The following is an 18742-nucleotide window of genomic DNA, read 5'->3' as shown; positions in this document are numbered from 1 at the left end:
ATACAGAAATACCTGTATAACAGTGATTTTCAACCTTCTTTTTGCCACAGTACTTTTTTAAACATTAAAAAATCCTGCGGCACACCACCATCCCAAAATTTTACAAAATCACAATTTTACAATATTATATATATGAACAATTTAGTCAATTCAATTAAGCTTTATTAGCATGACAGTAACTACAACTGTATTGCCAAGTCTAGAGGCACAATAATAACAATCAAAAGTTCCACGTATTGAGGCTGTTAGGGGGCTACCAGTGATGAAAATAAATGATTAGGTAATATGCAGTAGTTCCATGCAAGTAAAAGTTTCGCTTGTCAGGGCAGTAAGCAGTGAACAAGTATTGAACCCAAAAGCAGAAACTACTGGGGCCCAAGTGATCCTTCTGTTAAAGTCCATAAGCCTCAAAGTGCTTTTAAAGAAGGTTTGAATAATGATCTGCATAGGAGACCCTTAAAAGTTATTGCACCTTCATGACTAGGTTTTTGTAGGGGACACTCCTCCATACACGTGAAGTCCAATCACAGTCATGACAGTGCATTTTAAAGTACATTATTGAAGTCACAGTCACAAAGTTAAATAAAGTAGACTGTTTGCAAATAGAAGTGAAATAGTTTTAAAGATGTCCAATACGCCTTTTCGAGGACATATTAAGTGCCTTGAAATGTTGAATTCAAAAAAATCAAAACTGGCCTTGAAAAGGTGCTGAAAGGTGACTCAAAAATGAATTGTGATCTCCAAGTACTTTTCGTCCCCATAGGGAAAAAAAGACTTTAAACCAGTATCTGAAAATGAGAAAGAGATGCAAATATGCTATGTGATCCCATTGAATCCAAAAGTAGCCTTTTTGTTTAGAAAAACAGCTGATAGATTATGATCAGGGCTGGAGTGGGAAATCCAACTGGTCCTGGAAATTTTTGAAGACTGGCCCGAACTCCCCACACCCCAGCCTACCATGGCCCAACCTCTACCCTCTTACCTTGCTTGTCAACGTAGTCCTCTGAAAGGCCACTTATCTGCCCCCACAGATGCTCACACCCTCGGCAGAAGTGGAGTGGCCTTAAATAAATCTACTATGTATGTGCACAAGGCTCGCTCCATGACCGCTCTGCCCAAAGGATGTGGCCCTCTGGGGCTGGCAGCCCACCAGCCTACTGGAAAGCTCATGATATCCTGGTGGGCCAATCTGATTGTGATCAAGGTCCTAAAGGAACTTTTTCATATCACTTTAAATAAAACTGCATTTAAACTGCATTTGTAGTTACTTTTCCCATATAGAAATGTGTAAAAGAGACGCACATTGCCCGAATGCACCAACATTTTGCTGGCAGGCACGTTTCAAAAACAAGTACTACATAGCACATACATTGCTTTATGGTCTTAAAAATTACAGTAAATTTGCTGAATTGAAAGCTGACTTCCATATGAGTAGATGAAGCCCAGGAATGTGATAAAGGAGAACCGAGCACTGATAACAATAATTGTTTTAAATCAAATATAAATTATATTGCACTACTTTCTGCCTAATTTACCTTGCATTAATTTCCAGCTTAACAATATTTATCTTTTTCTTTCAGTTTAATAAGCACAAAGTATATTTTGAAGCAAACACACAAGCTTACTCTAAGGGGCACATTTATCAATGTGCCCACTTATCTAAAGACCGCTTTTCCATAATTTGTCCTCCTGCTCTGAGGCGGCAGACAGAAATTAACCTGATCCAATACGATCGGGTTGATTGACACTCCCTGCTAGTCAAATCTGCAGGGGACGGCATTGCACCAGCAGTTCACAAGAACTGCTGGTGCAATGATAAATGCCGACAGCGTATGCTGTCAGCATTTATCGATGTGCGGCGGACATGATACTCTACTTTGTATCATGTCCGCTTCCACATAGTTAAATATACCCCTTAGTGAGGCAAAATAGTGAGACCTACAGTCATAACATGCTTAAATAATTCAAATGACAACTGTAAGAAAACTTCACACACCCCAAAGGACCATACCTGTTTAGCCTACTCACTAAAGCTGTGAGAATAATTTTACAATCAAAATATATGGAAACCCTTTTGAATTTTGACCTCTTGGTTTAAATACAATTTTCATAAATTACATTGTATGTTAAATGAGTTGTATTAAATAAGATTTTTTTTCCTGCGAAAGTTAAAAAATAATTTTACGGCTTACTATAAATTCACATTCTTGCTTCAGGCTTTTAATACAAATTTTGATGCATATTAATAATACAAGTTTTTATGTGTAATTTCATTATGATTTTTACATAGTACAAATGCTTATTTTATTGAGCACTATACTGTATGTATGTGTCTCACCTTTGTATATGGAAATGAAGGTTATGCCCCTTAGGGGTCAATTCTCTAAAGTTCTTTGGTTTGGCAAGATTCCGTGTCAATATTATGAGGACCTTCAGGGATTGTTTTAAAGTCAAATTTTACCTTAGAAACTTTGCATTAATTAAAGGGACATGCAACTCAACTTTTTTCTTTCATAATTCAGACTGGGCCAATAGCAGACTTACTCAACAGAGGGCCCTGGTGGAAAAAAAAAAAGCAATAGTAATAATAGTATAATGATTTTGATTATAAATAGATAGAGAGATAGGTAGATGAAATTATACATACATAGATAGATACATAAATAGATAGATAAAGATAGATAGATAGATAGATAGATAGATAGATAGATAGATAGATAGATGAAAGATAGATAGATGAAAGATAGATAGATGAAAGATAGATAGATACATAAATAGATGGATAGATGAAAGATAGATAGATAGATAGATAGATAGATAGATAGATAGATAGATAGATAGATACATAAATAGATGGATAGACGAAAGATAGATAGATAGATGAAAGATGAATAGATAGATAGATAGATAGATAGATAGATAGATAAATAGATGGATAGATGAAAGATAGATAGATGGATAGATAGATGTACCTGCAACCTGCACTAATAAAATATGACCCTGCATTAGGATGGTACACATGTCTATGTATAGACTGGCTGTTATGCCCACCCAGCACTTGAGCCTTGGGGACACTGCACCTGCTGCACCAATGGTAGTTCCACCCCTGGATACACCATACAATTTTAAACAATTTTCCAAATTACTTCTATTAAATATTATTCTCTTGGTATCCTTTGTTGAAGGAGCAGCAGGGAGTATTCTCTAAACATTTTCCCCCTGCACATCTTACTCTTTTTTCTCACAAACCAAAAGGGGGGAAGAATTTGTACAAATACGCAAAACACTTATTATTACAGAAAATGTGTACGAAAATAGAGGAGAGTGTAAAATACTATACACTAAAAGTGCAGTGATCAGATTAGTATTGGCTGCAGGATTTAATTCCCTAGAGAAGTTTTCCTTTCCAACAAGCTCCATTACTTTCTATGGCCTAGATTTGGAGTTTGGCAGTAAAAGGGCTGTTAACGCTCCGCGGGCTTTTTTCTGGCCGCACCATAAATTTAACTCTGGTATCGAGAGTTCAAACAAATGCTGCGTTAGGCTCCAAAAAAGGAGCGTAGAGCATTTGTACCGCAAATGCAACTCTCGATACCAGAGTTGCTTACGGACGCGGCCAGCCTCAAAAACGTGCTCGTGCACGATTCTCCCATAGGAAACAATGGGACTGTTTGAGCTGAAAAAAAACCTAACACCTGCAAAAAAGCAGCGTTCAGCTCCTAACGCAGCCCCATTGTTTCCTATGGGAAAACACTTCCTACGTCTGCACCTAACACTCTAACATGTACCCCGAGTCTAAACACCCCTACCCTTACACTTATTAACCCCTATTCTGCCGCCCCCGCTATCGCTGACCCCTGCATATTTTTTTTAACCCCTAATCTGCCGCTCCGTAAACCGCCGCAACCTACGTTATCCCTATGTACCCCTAATCTGCTGCCCTAACATCGCCGACCCCTATATTATATTTATTAACCCCTAATCTGCCCCCCTCAAAGTCGCCGACACCTGCCTACACTTATTAACCCCTAATCTGCCGAGCGGACCTGAGCGCTACTATAATAAAGTTATTAACCCCTAATCCGCCTCACTAACCCTATCATAAATAGTATTAACCCCTAATCTGCCCTCCCTAACATCGCCGACACCTACCTTCAATTATTAACCCCTAATCTGCCGAGCGGAGCTCACCGCTATTCTAATAAATGTATTAACCCCTAAAGCTAAGTCTAACCCTAACACTAACACCCCCCTAACTTAAATATAATTTACATCTAACGAAATAAATTAACTCTTATTAAATAAATGATTCCTATTTAAAGCTAAATACTTACCTGTAAAATAAATCCTAATATAGCTACAATATAAATTATAATTATATTATAGCTATTTTAGGATTAATATTTATTTTACAGGCAACTTGGTATTTATTTTAACTAGGTACAATAGCTATTAAATAGTTAAGAACTATTTAATAGTTACCTAGTTAAAATAATAACAAATTTACCTGTAAAATAAATCCTAACCTAAGATATAATTAAACCTAACACTACCCTATCAATAAAATAATTAAATAAACTACCTACAATTACCTACAATTAACCTAACACTACACTATCAATACATTAATTAAACACAATTCCTACAAATAAATACAATTAGATAAACTAGCTAAAGTACAAAAAATAAAAAAGAACTAAGTTACAAAAAATAAAAAAATATTTACAAACATAAGAAAAATATTACAACAATTTTAAACTAATTACACCTACTCTAAGCCCCCTAATAAAATAACAAAGACCCCCAAAATAAAAAATTCCCTACCCTATTCTAAATTAAAAAAGTTACAAGCTCTTTTACCTTACCAGCCCTGAACAGGGCTCTTTGCGGGGCATGCCCCAAGAATTTCAGCTCTTTTGCCTGTAAAAGAATAAATACAATACCCCCCCCCCAACATTACAACCCACCACCCACATACCCCTAATCTAACCCAAACCCCCCTTAAATAAACCTAACACTAAGCCCCTGAAGATCTTCCTACCTTGTCTTCACCATCCAGGTATCACCGATCCGTCCTGGCTCCAACATCTTCATCCAACCCAAGCGGGGGTTGGCGATCCATCATCCGGTGCTGAAGAGGTCCAGAAGAGGCTCCAAAGTCTTCCTCCTATCCGGCAAGAAGAGGACATCCGGACCGGCAAACATCTTCTCCAAGCGGCATCTTCGATCTTCTTCCATCCGGTGCGGAGCGGGTCCATCTTGAAGCAGGCGAAACGGATCCATCCTCTTCTTCCGTTGTCTCCCGACGAATGACGGTTCCTTTAAGGGACGTCATCCAAGATGGCGTCCCTCGAATTCCGATTGGCTGATAGGATTCTATCAGCCAATCGGAATTAAGGTAGGAATTTTCTGATTGGCTGATGGAATCAGCCAATCAGAATCAAGTTCAATCCGATTGGCTGATCCAATCAGCCAATCAGATTGAGCTCGCATTCTATTGGCTGTTCCGATCAGCCAATAGAATGCGAGCTCAATCTGATTGGCTGATTGTATCAGCCAATCGGATTGAACTTGATTCTGATTGGCTGATTCCATCAGCCAATCAGAAAATTCCTACCTTAATTCCGATTGGCTGATAGAATCCTATCAGCCAATCGGAATTCGAGGGACGCCATCTTGGATGATTAGGGGTTAATACTATTTATGATAGGGTTAGTGAGGCGGATTAGGGGTTAATAACTTTATTATAGTAGCGCTCAGGTCCGCTCGGCAGATTAGGGGTTAATAAGTGTAGGCAGGTGTCGGCGACGTTGAGGGGGGCAGATTAGGGGTTAATAAATATAATATAGGGGTCGGCGGTGTTAGGGGTAGCAGATTAGGGGTACATAGGGATAACGTAGGTGGCGGCGCTTTGCGGTCGGAAGATTAGGGGTTAATTATTGTAAGTAGCTGGCAGCGACGTTGTGGGGGGCAGGTTAGGGGTTAATAAATGTAATACAGGGGTCGGCGGGGTTAGGGGCAGCAGATTAGGGGTACATAAGTATAACGTAGGTGGCGGTCGGCAGATTAGGGGTTAAAAATTTTAATCGAGTGGCGGCGATGTGGGGGGAGCTCGGTTTAGGGGTACATAGGTAGTTTATGGGTGTTAGTGTACTTTAGGGTACAGTAGTTAAGAGCTTTATGAACCGGCGTTAGCCAGAAAGCTCTTAACTCCTGCTATTTTCAGGCGGCTGGAGTTTTGTCGTTAGAGCTCTAACGCTCACTTCAGAAACGACTCTAAATACCAGCGTTAGAAAGATCCCATTGAAAAGATAGGATACGCAAATGGCGTAGGGGGATCTGCGGTATGGAAAAGTCGCGGCTGAAAAGTGAGCGTTAGACCCTTTAATCACTGACTCCAAATACCAGCGGGCGGCCAAAACCAGCGTTAGGAGAACTCCAAATCTAGGCCTTTGGGAGACAACCCATGTGTGATCCAGTGACGTTTTTAGAATGGGGCAACTAGGGAGTTAAAACTTACCTTTAGAGTTTCCCATGAAGAATCTCATATTACTGACAGCTAGTTTTAGAGATACTCACCTGAGCTACACCTTTTAGAGTATTAGGCTCAAAGTATCTGAGCATTATAAAGTAATTTCAAAAACACTGAAAAGCGTTTTTTCACATGGAATGAACTTTCTCACACTTTGCAGCTATATATTTTTGTACTATGTAAATCAATGAAAACAAACAATTCTAACAGACTGGTATGCGAGTGTGATTTAACTGGCAACTTGTTTTCTGTATAGATGAGGCTTTGAAAACACAAATGTTTATTCTTCTAGTGTTAAGAATGAATAGATTTACTGATTTTTACTCAATCAAATAATCTCCTAGATTTATTTTATCTCCACTCCTGTGTGTGGTGTTAGTGCTGGGATGGGGGTGTATGAACACAGTATAATCCATAATACGCTACCTACAATATATGGGTGAGAGAGTTCTTTTCTCTCTGGTCAAGGGGCTATAAACTGAAACAGTGGCTTTATTTAAGGCAATCATTAAAATAATTTAGTAATAAATAGGTTTACATGTTCATTAAGTCTTTATGTAATATTGAAGCCTTTAAAATGAGCCAGGTGTAGAGCATCGGTAAGATACCTAACTCTCAAAAAAGCGTCTTTATTGCTTCTGAAACTACAAAGGCAGCACCTACGCCAGGGATTTCCGCTACCACCTAAAGGCACTCTGCAATGCAAAATTCATTTAATGCATTTAGATTGGCTACATGTGTGCCGGCATATAATCCAAAGCTAATTCAGGTAAATTTTATGGTAGCGCACATTAGGAGGACAGTGAAAGAGCTTACAGAGCTTTTAAACAATAGAATAAAAGGGACAGTCTACTCCAGAATTTGTATTGATTAAAAATATAGATTATCCCTTTATTACCTATTCATTAGTGTTGCATAACCAAAATGGTTATTTTAATATACTTTATACCTTGTATCTACACCTCTGCAGTTTGTTTGATAGACTTACATTTTAGCCAATCAGTGCTGACTCATAAATAACTCCATGGGAGTGAGCACAGTTTTTATCTATATGGCACACAAGAACTAGCACTGTTTGTCTAGACAGTCTGCTTACTTATCTGTCTTAGAGGTAAATAACACATTTGCACTCCATAACTAACCTATTTTAAAACTTTACTCTTTTAGTATTTTTATACTGTTAGTATTATGTCAGTCACATCAGGCAATAAGCCTTCCTTCATAGATCTGCCCAATAATATATATAATCCATTAGACCCTTAATCATGGCTGTATTGAAATATCATCAGAACTGTAAAATTATGATTGTAGCTTCCCAGAGGACAAAAATATATTAGTACAGAGAGAAAAATGTACTAGTCTACTCAGTGTTAAAGACAACCCAGTTTCAAAGTTGTCTCCTGCGGATTAGTGGAGTAGTAGAAATATTAAACTCTACTAACATGCTGCAGAGAAACTTGTAATATTCAAAGTGTCACCATTAAATGTTCTAGTATATAGGATGTCTGTGTTTGGGTTAGGGTTATGTGCAACCTTCTCAGGTATCCCAAGGGATTCATCTTAAATATGTATGCCATTTTGAGTGTTGTTATTTTGGTGGCATAATTCTAAATATAGAGCAAATTCAAATGACATCTTTTCAATGGCAGCATTTCAATACCCTCTTTATAATTATAGCACTGTTTCAAATTCAATGTTTTTAATAGATGTCATACTGGTGTTGACATTACATAGCAATTGGAATCTACTACTATACATAACATAATGAATGTTACTTATGCTGATAAAATAATAATTCCAATTTGTTTAAATTAATTTCAATATTTTTATACTGTAATTTTCCTTAAATTAATATTGTGGGATTCAGAAGAGTTCTTATATATTATTGAGCTATTAGATTCACTATTAGATTGATAAATAAAGATTGAAACTTTATATATTCAGCTGTCTTTTCCCGTTAACTATACAGGTTCTTTTTGTGTTTCTACTTGATAATTAGTTTTTTTCTACTCAGATATCATTTCATTCAACACGTCTGTTTAAAATGCCACGTTAAATAGCTTAGGAACATCATTAGTAAATTGCAGGGAACAGAACATACTGAGAGAATTTGACTATAGTTACAATGTGTCATATACCATGGTTTGTAGTTTTAGGTATCAGGGCTTTTCATAGCGCTATTACGAAAGAACTTTCTGGGACGAAACTGGTTCGATCTTCACAAAATTCTATCTGGAACTTATTTCAGTATTGAAAAAAACTAAATAAAACAAGAACCGCCATGCAAAATGCACACTTAAACAAATTATTTAACATGCCCTCAGCTATCCACGGCACTAATAAAAACAAACATTATTTAAAATGTGCATACTTTAATAACTTTCTTAATAAAAGGACTTTGTCTTATTAAAAATACATGACTATAAAAATATCAATATGAAGTATTTAAAAAGTTACATATATAAATAGCATTTAATACAAAATATAGCAAACCATGAAAAGTTTGATGCTACTTATAATTTTATTATTTAACAGAACAACAACAATAAAAAAAAAAAAAATATGTATAAACAAATAAAAACAGAATAAGGACTGTGTCTGGATATTAAAGGGATAGAAATGTCAACGCTGAAATGTGCATAGCTGTATTTTGATTTTAAAATAGAAGCATTTTTGCACTATAGTTACATTGGTAAAAATACTTCTGGTAAAAGTAATTATTGGTTCGGCCTCATGCGTGCATATGCTATGTGTATCAGGATTCAAAAACAATGCTTGCTCAGAGAGCTGGTGGGGGTGTGTTGCATCAGTGAAGACGTTGTTTGTGTCATACAAGTCACTGATGACATTTCTGAGAGGGTGTGAGGTTTGAAAATTGGTGCACAGGACACTCACAGCATATGTGTGTATGCCACTGTATTTATGCACATTTCAATTTTGACCTTACTATCCCTTTAAAATCTAGAATAATGAGTGGATAACTTTGTTAAAATGAACATGTCTTAAAGGGACAGACTACACCAGAATTTGTATTGTTTAAAAAGATAGATTATCCCTTTATTACCCATTCCCTAGTTTTGCATAACCAACACAGTTATATAAATACACTTTATTCCTTTGTGATTACCTTGTATCTAAGGTTCTTCAAACTGCCCCCTTATTTCATTTCTTTTGACAGACATCTATTTTAGTCAATCAGAGCTGGCTCACCTGAACTCCACGCGCGTAAGCACAGTGTTATCTATATGACACACATGAACTAACACCCTCTAGTGGTGAAACACTGTCAAAATACAAAGAGAACAAAGCAAAATTGGTGATAAAAGTAAATTGTTTAAAATTACATTCTCTATCTGAATCATGAACGTTTATTTTGGACTAGATTGTCCCTTTAAATCTTGACTAGTATATATAGAGATACTGGACCGTCTGATCGTACAGTAGCTATCTCAGAAACAACATTTCTGAGTATGAACAGAGGGGATAAAATGCTATTGGTATGCTTATGAGATCTATTGGGTATAGAAATATGTAGGCAGCCATCAGAGACTTTTCCAAACCAAAATAGGATTTTTGACAAATGTTATTTTACTTGATGGAACTTATTGTAAATTTGTAATTTGATGACATAAAAATGTATTAAAACCATTTATTTGTTCCAGCCTTAAAGGGACATTAAAGACTTTGAGATGGTAATATAAAATGATAAATCATATCAATAAAAAAAACTCTGCAATATATTTCATTATTTATTTCGTCCCCTTTTCCTGTAATTCCATTATTAAATTGTGAGATTTTCATTTCCTGTTAGAAATGGAAGTGCAGAACATATTATATTCCACTCAGCCATTGGCTGCACACTCTAGTGACCTATTTATAACTGTCTCTAATTGGCCACAGCAGAGAAGGTAACCTAAGTTACAGCATGGCAGCTCCCATTGTTTTTTAGACACTAAACCTTGAAACTTATTTTGTCAAATTTAAACAAGTAATGAAACTTTAATAAAATACATCTAAATGTTATTTTTAGATTAATCTTTTCTTTGAATTCATCATTCTATCTAGCATTTATTTAGTGTTTAATGTCCCTTTAAACCTGCTTGTCAATCTATTTGTTAGTGATTTCCTTCCTCTACTATAGCTTAGTAAAGCCATTCATTTTGCCATATAGAAATGTAGTGTTTCAATAAAACTGTTTTCATATGTGCCCTTCCTCTGATTTGCATTACTGGAACTTTACATTATAATCATAAATATTTAAATAACGCTAATGAATTCCCACCAGAAATATTTGTCTCATCAATTCTTTGACTTTGCATTAGGGCAGTTGGTTATTTTCTTTCTATCTATCTCTATCTGTCTGTCTGTCGGCCTGTCTTTAATGGAAAATAAACACTTTTGTTAATGTAAGACTTTAAACTCACTAAGGCCCTCATCATCGAAAGTTCTGAGGTGTGGTGATACATTCTAAAAGGATCTGTTGTGATATCTGGCAAGCCAGTGATATATTCCAAGTTGCAATGGAATTTATTGCCAGCATCACCGCTCACATTGGCAATGTACAATAAAGGATCCCTTCGGAAAATATTACACTGAACCTAACTGCTATACCTATGTACCCCTAAACGAACAGAAACCACCACCATGAACTAACCCTACACTACTTAACCCCTAAACAGCTTGTAGCTCCAGCAAGAAACCTTCTACCCTATTAACCCCTAAACCACCAATAGTCCACTACAAGAAACTTTCTACACTATTAACCCATAAACTGCTAGTAGTCTACCGCAAGAAACCTTCTATCCTTTTAAAGCCTAAACTGCCATTATCCCATCCCAAGAAACCATCTACCCTATTAACCCTAAAATGCTTGTAGCCCACTGCAAGTAACCCTCTGACATATTAACCTCTAAACCACCATAAGCCCACTGCAACAAAACTATCTACCCTATTAACCCCTAAACTGCCAATAGCCCAATGCATTATCCCCCTACACTAATTAACCCAAACAATACCACAACCAACCAATGCAAACTAACCCTACACTACTCAACTACCTAACACCCCTAAGTTACAGAAAATAAAAAAGACTAAAATTACAGTAAAAACACTCAGTTATGCCTACTCTTAAAATATCCACCCCAAAATAAAAACCATATGCTTACACTAAAAGTTACTATTGCAATAGCCCTTTAAAGGGCTTTTTGTAGGGCATTGCCCTAAAGCGATTTAGCTCTTTTGCTCCAACAAATACAACCCTATTCTACAATAAAAGTAACCCCCCCCCCCCCGCCAAAAAAAAAACACTCTAAAAATTGTCCTAATAAGGGTATTTGGTAGGGCTTAGGCATAAAGTGATCATACCTCTTTTACGTTAAAATGTATTCCCTTTTCTAAAAAAAATGTAGCCAAAAAAAAACCTATCCAAAACATTTTCTGCACTGATAAGAGCATTTTGTAGGGGATTACCCTAAAGTTTACAGCTCTTTTGCTTTTAAGTAAACATGAAAAAGCCCTAATCTAAAAAAAAAAATCCTACACAAATTCCTAAGATAAAAAAAACCTTTTCTAAAAAAAGACTTGTAGGGTATTGCCCTAAAGTATGACCCTAAGTGAGACACCCTATTTTCAGGGTAAAAAAAGTGACTTTATGTAATTCAACAAGAGAAAGAGAAGTACTGACAAGTATTCTTATAGAATCTCACCAGCCCAGAGAGCTTTTTAGAATCGGGCCCATGGAGAGAGCATAAAACAATTTATCTGAATACACGGCAAACAACAATATCATCAGATGATCAGGTGATCTCTCAGCAATTATTATTATTGTTATCATTTATTTCTATAGCACAGCAAAATTCCGTAGTGCTCAAAAGACATTGCCCTCTCACATTGACTTTGCTTTTGAATATAAGAAAATACTTTCCTCTCTAAAAGTTCAGGACAGTATTAGTGCTGTATACAGGTAACCACATTAAAGACTGGAGCAACATTAAATTCTTCGTTTTCAATACATCAGCAATTAATTTTTGTTTTACAGAAATCATTTAACTCTTGTGGTTAACCCAATTTACATAATTTTGCAAATCAACATTGGTTCAGGAATATACCCCTTGATATCCTTGATGGAATAAATGCTCCTGGTCACCTTTGCTGTGCCCAGTTAGGGAAAAAATGCAAATTAGTTTGTCATTTGAACGAAGTAATCACTGCGTAGAAGTTGCATAAATACCACCATATGAAAGCAATCTTAAAGCGGCTCAAACTGGGGAGTGTGGTAATGGAAAAATGGAAATAACTTTTAGTTGATCAGTTTAAAATGATAATTGTACATAGTAACAATCTTTGTGGGCCAACAGACAGCACTAAATCTACATGTTTTGTGCCTCCAAAAACGGCACTTTGTCAGGGTCCAACCATAGTTAGGTATGACGGAGTCTTTCCTAGCTGTCTCAGATAAAGCGGATTAGGGATACTTATTAACTGTATTTTACAGCAAAAGCAGGCAAAATAAATAATGTATATTGCAACATTGTTTTAATTTCATCAACATTTTAAAGATAAAGTGCGGTTAATGTTTAAATGACCTTATTTTCAGTGCGCAAACATTTTTAAAAGTGTATTTCTGATTCACAGGGTGTCTCTATAGGAGCACATGCAAATGTTTTTGCTTTTATTAAAGCACATTTACTTCTAGACAAAATACTGCTAATGCTAATGTTTAAAAAGAGGCCAAAATGTTCTGAAATGTGGCTGGTGACATCTTCATTGTTATGTATCATAATTAAAATGCTGCAAATCCATTAACGTCTCTAACCTCCAAAAATTAACCCAACCATCATACCCAAAATTTAGAATGAGAGTGACTTTCGGAATCCTACAATATTATGACTGCAGAATTCTAAATAACATTTTCATAAATTTCAATAGGACACCATCTCTAAAGGAGCATTGTTCTCAAAGATTTTCTATGAAATACTTATAGTTAAAAATATGAAATAAAAGTTATTTAGCATTAAATAAAAACAGTAGTATGTTATTATGTTATTTTTTGAGACCTCCTTTGAAAATTTAAGAAAAGGCAGAAAATAGTTGAGCTTAAAGATAGATTTCAAAGCAAAATGATATTCACTAATTCATCCATTCCTGGTGAGCCAATCAGATGTGGATAAAACATGTAGCCTCCATGGGCCAGATTACAAGTGGTGCGCTCAATAAGGTTTTTACTTATGCTCAAAGTAAAAATGTTGGGTTGGGTATTAAAAGTTGAAAGTAAAAAGTTTGCAAGCAAGAGAAAGACTTCAGGACTTTGAATACCGTAAATGTGCTAACTTCTTCTCCCCATAGGCTTCTGTGGGGTGAACTTTAAAAAAAAAAACAGTTTTTGCTCACTCACTAACCCAACACTGCATAAGGCCAACTGCACTAAACCTGAAGTGAGTTAGAAATACTTTAAATTCCTATGTTCTGCACATAGAAGAAAATGTTCTTTTTATTTTTATATATATATATGATTATTTTTAATTTAAAAATATATATAATTTAATTATATAATATATAATAATTATATAATATATAATAATTATATAATATATAATAATTATATAATATATAATAATTATATAATATATATAATTAAAAAAATATATATATATACACGTATATATATATATATATATATATATATATACTTTTTTTTACTAGATTTATACTTGATAGTATTACATTTATTCTTGAACATAATTATTTCTCATTTAATGGCAAGTGTTATTTGCAATTAGAGGGAATTGCGATGGTCACGAGGTTTGCACCACTATGCCAATCTGTTTATAGGGGATTGGGAGAACCATTTTCTCTCAGGGGCGGGGTTTGGTGCAGATCTTTTGCTCTTCAAGAGGTATAAAAATGATATTATGATTATTTGGAGAGGATCTGAAGATGACCTGAAGAGTTCTTTCTCGTCATAAATAAGTACGATAAGGGTTTAAGCTTCACTTATCAATATAGTCGGGAGATAATTACCTTTATGGACTTGGAAATTATGGCAGGTTCTAAGGGTTTAGCCAAAAAGACAAATTTCAAACCAGTTGATTCTAACAACTATATCCATGCAGCCAGCTGTTACACACAAGATATTTAAGGAACGTATCCTTGTAGGACAGTTCCAGAACTGTTCTAAATTAGAGGATTATGACACTTAGATTGCAATTCTAGAACAGAAATCCAATTAATGAAAGTATCATACAAAGAACATTAGTGAAGCTATAGATAGGGCGAGGAAGATGGATAGAAGATCCTTTTTAGAGTAAAGAGAATGCAGTACTGAGATTTTATAAGTTTGCTGTCCCTTTTATTACAAATTAACATGATGATCATTGTTTAATAAGAAGAATTATTAGACAACGCTGACACCTATTAAGCAATGATCCTATCTTAGGAGATGTAGTGCCACCCTATCGCAATATTGTTTATAAAAGGGCTGAAAACTTTTTCATTAATTTCACTATAAGATGTATACATGACACAATGCTTATGCAATTTGATATATTTAGGTGAGACGATAAGGTTCTTGAGGGATAGGATCAGAGAGCATTTCTGCTACATTGAAGAAGGTGATTTAGACACACACCTGTATAAATATTTTAGGGAAAAACAGAAACAAAATGAATGATTTTAAATTCTGCGGTATCTGTTTACTTCATCCCAATTGGAGGGGAGATGACTGTGAAAAGAGACTTCTACATAAAGAAGCAGAGCTTATATACAAGGTGGATACCTTGTTCTCAAATGGCTTGACAGCTCACCTTTCTTGGGTGATTGAAATTTTGAATTTATTAGGGGTATATATATATATACAATGTACAAACAGTTTGATCACTATGGTTTCCCTCTCTGAAGTCCAATCTTGTCTAGTACAGATAAATTATAATTTATGGAATTGTATATAGGTTGGTTTTAGTTTATCATTCAATACTAGTTGAGAAATGTCAGTAATTAATGTATTAATTTAAATAAAAGAGTGCTTTAATTTGAGATTTTAATATTCATAAATAAGTGTTGTACTGAGAATAATACCACCTTAAAAGTAGCACCTTAAGTATTCACATTTTTCAGGATCCAATGAGATGGAGGCAAAAGTTATTTCAAATTGAGGTCACTTTCAGATGCCATCTTGATAAAGTCCTTGTATGGGGTAAAACAAGTTGACGCTGTACCAGTGACTATTTAAATGTATATATTATATCAGGCCAAAGTTGTGGAATAATGTTTGTGGACTTTTGAGAAATAAACCTTATACTGAAACAGATGGCCGTGGAATAGAACTCCCTGCATACACATAGTACTTAAAGGGACATTCCGGTCAAAATTTAAATGCACATAGATGAATTATGTCTTTGAATAGAAACATATTTGTAATATACATGTATTGGCAAGAATGCTTCTAGTAAAGGTTATAACTATTTTCGTGTCAATAATTTTCTCTAATTGTGCACTTGAAGGATAGTGATGTTGCGAACTGTTCACCGGAGAAAAGTTCCCGGCGAACATAGCTTGTTCGTGTTTGCCGCTGCGGGCGAACATATGAGATGTTCGATCCACCCCCTATGTGTCATCATTGAGGAAACTTTGACCCTGTATCTCACAGCCTTCTGACACATTTGAGCCAATCAGTAGCAGACACTCCCTCACAGACCCTCCCAGCTCCTTGGCAGCATCCATTTTAGATTCATTACGATTTTGCTTTCTTAGTGAGAGGAGCTTTAGTGTTGCTGCTGCTGACATTATAGGGAAATAGATAGCTAGGCTAGTGTATTTAGTGTCCACTACAGTCCTGAAGGACTCATCTAATCTCTGCTATAAGGACAGCACCCCAAAAAGCCCTTTTTAGGGCTATAACTTCAGTCATTTTTTAATTTTTTTATTTGTAATTTTATTTGCATTTGCCTGGCTTTCAGCCTGTGTGTGAGGCTCACAGCATATACTGTGATTAGTGCCACCACTGATATCTGCTTAACATTAGTGTAAATTTAAACAACAAAACCTTTAAATCATTTTGCTAGTGTAATCTAATTTCATTTTCTATCAGGCCTGTGTGTCAGGCTTACACAGCATACTGTGGTTAATTGCTGTCCCAGCAGCCACCACTCATATCTGCTAAAGATTATTTTAAATTTTTTTTAAAAAAACTTTTAAATCATTTTGCTAGTGTAATCTAATTTCATTTTCTATCAGGCCTGTGTGTCAGGCTTACACAGCATACAATGTTGTTTAATTGCTGTGCCAGCAGCCACCACTCATATCTGCTTAACTTTATTTTAAATTTAAAAAACAAAACTTTTAAATCATTTTGCTAGTGTAATCTAATTTGATTTTCTATCAGGCCTGTGTGTCAGGCTTACACAGCATACACTGTGGTTAATAGCTGTGCCAGCAGCCACCACTCATATCTGCTTAACATTATTTTAAAATTAAAAAAAAAACTTTTAAATCATTTTGCTAGTGTAATCTAATTTCATTTTCTATCAGGCCTGTGTGTCAGGCTTACACAGCATACACTGTGGTTAATAGCTGTGCCAGCAGCTACCACTCATATCTGCTTAACATTAGTGTAAATTTACACAACCAAACTTTTAAATCATTTTGCTAGTGTAATCTAATTTCATTTTCTATCAGGCATGTGTGTCAGGCTTACACAGCATACACTGTGGTTAATAGCTGTGCCAGCAGGCACCACTCATATCTGCTTAACATTATTTTAAAATTAAAAAAACAACAACTTTTAAATCATTTTGCTAGTGTAATCTAATTTCATTTTCTATCAGGCCTGTGTCTCAGGCCCACATCATATAGTGTGATTAATAGCTCTTTTACCACTTATATCTGGTGTAACATTAGTGTAATTTTTTTTTACAATTTTCTTTTACATCAGTCCTCTTCTAGTGTTATTTAATATTAGTTGCCAGGCCAGCCTGGCTGCCATTAGTGCCAGCCTGTGTGTCAGGCTGCCAGCATATACTGTGCCTACTTCCATCCTCAGTGCCAGTCCACTCCTATCTGGTGTAACATTAGTTTAAATTTTGTAAAAAAAAACTTTTACATCAGTCTTCTAGTGTTATTTAATTTTAGTTGCCAGGCCAGCCTGCCACTAGTGCCAGCCTGTGTGTCAGGCTGCCAGCACATACTGTGCCTACTTCTATCCTGAGTGCCATCACTCCTATCTGTTGTAACATTAGTGTAACTTTTTTAAAAACAAACTTTTACATCAGTCTGCTATTGCAGTTGCTTGTCTGCCAGCGTGTGTGCCAGGCCCACTTTCCAACTAGTGCCACGAATCATATTTGTTATAACAGTAGTGTAAATATTTAAAATAAAAACTTTTTTGACTGTGAATCATCAGTCTGCTAGTGCACTTGAATTGCAGTTACCTGCATGCCAGCGTGTGTGCCAGGCCCACTTGCCAACTAGTGCCACCAATCATATTTGTTATAACAGTATTGTAAATATTTAAAATAAAAACTTTTTTGACTGAAAAACATCAGTCATCTAGTGTAATGTAATTGCAGTTGCCTTCCTCCCAGCGTGTGTGCCAGGCCCACTTGCCAACTAGTGCCACCAATCATATTTGTTATAACAGTAGTGTAAATATTTAAAAAAAATATTTTTTGACTGTTAAAGATCAGTCTGCTAGTGTAATCTAATTGAAGTTGCCTGCCTGCCAGCGTGTGTGCCAGGCCCACCTGCTGCCAACTATTGCCACCAATCATATTTGTTATAACAGTTTTGAAAATATTTAAAATAAAAAATTCTTAGACTGTGAATCATCAGTCTGCTAGTGCAATTGAATTGCAGTTTCCTGCCTGCCAGAGTGTGTGCCAGGCTCACTAGCCAACTAGTGCCACCAATCATATTTGTTGTAACAGTATTGTAAATATTTAAAATAAAAACTTTTTTGACTGTGAATCATCAGTCTGCTAGTGCCATTGAATTGCAGTTGCCTGCCTGCCAGCGTGTGTGCCAGGCCCACTTGCTGCCAACTACTGCCACCAATCATATTTGTTATAACAGTATTGTAAATATTTAAAATAAAAACTTTCTTGACTGTGAAACATCAGTCATCTAGTGTAATCTAATTGCAGTTGCCTTCCTCCCAGCGTGTGTGCCAGGCCCACTTGCCAAGCCAACTAGTGCCACCAATCATATTTGTTCTAACAG

This window comes from Bombina bombina, chromosome 2, assembly GCF_027579735.1.
Source record: "Bombina bombina isolate aBomBom1 chromosome 2, aBomBom1.pri, whole genome shotgun sequence".
NCBI lineage: Eukaryota > Metazoa > Chordata > Amphibia > Anura > Bombinatoridae > Bombina > Bombina bombina.
Note: the sequence above shows the minus strand (reverse complement) of the source record.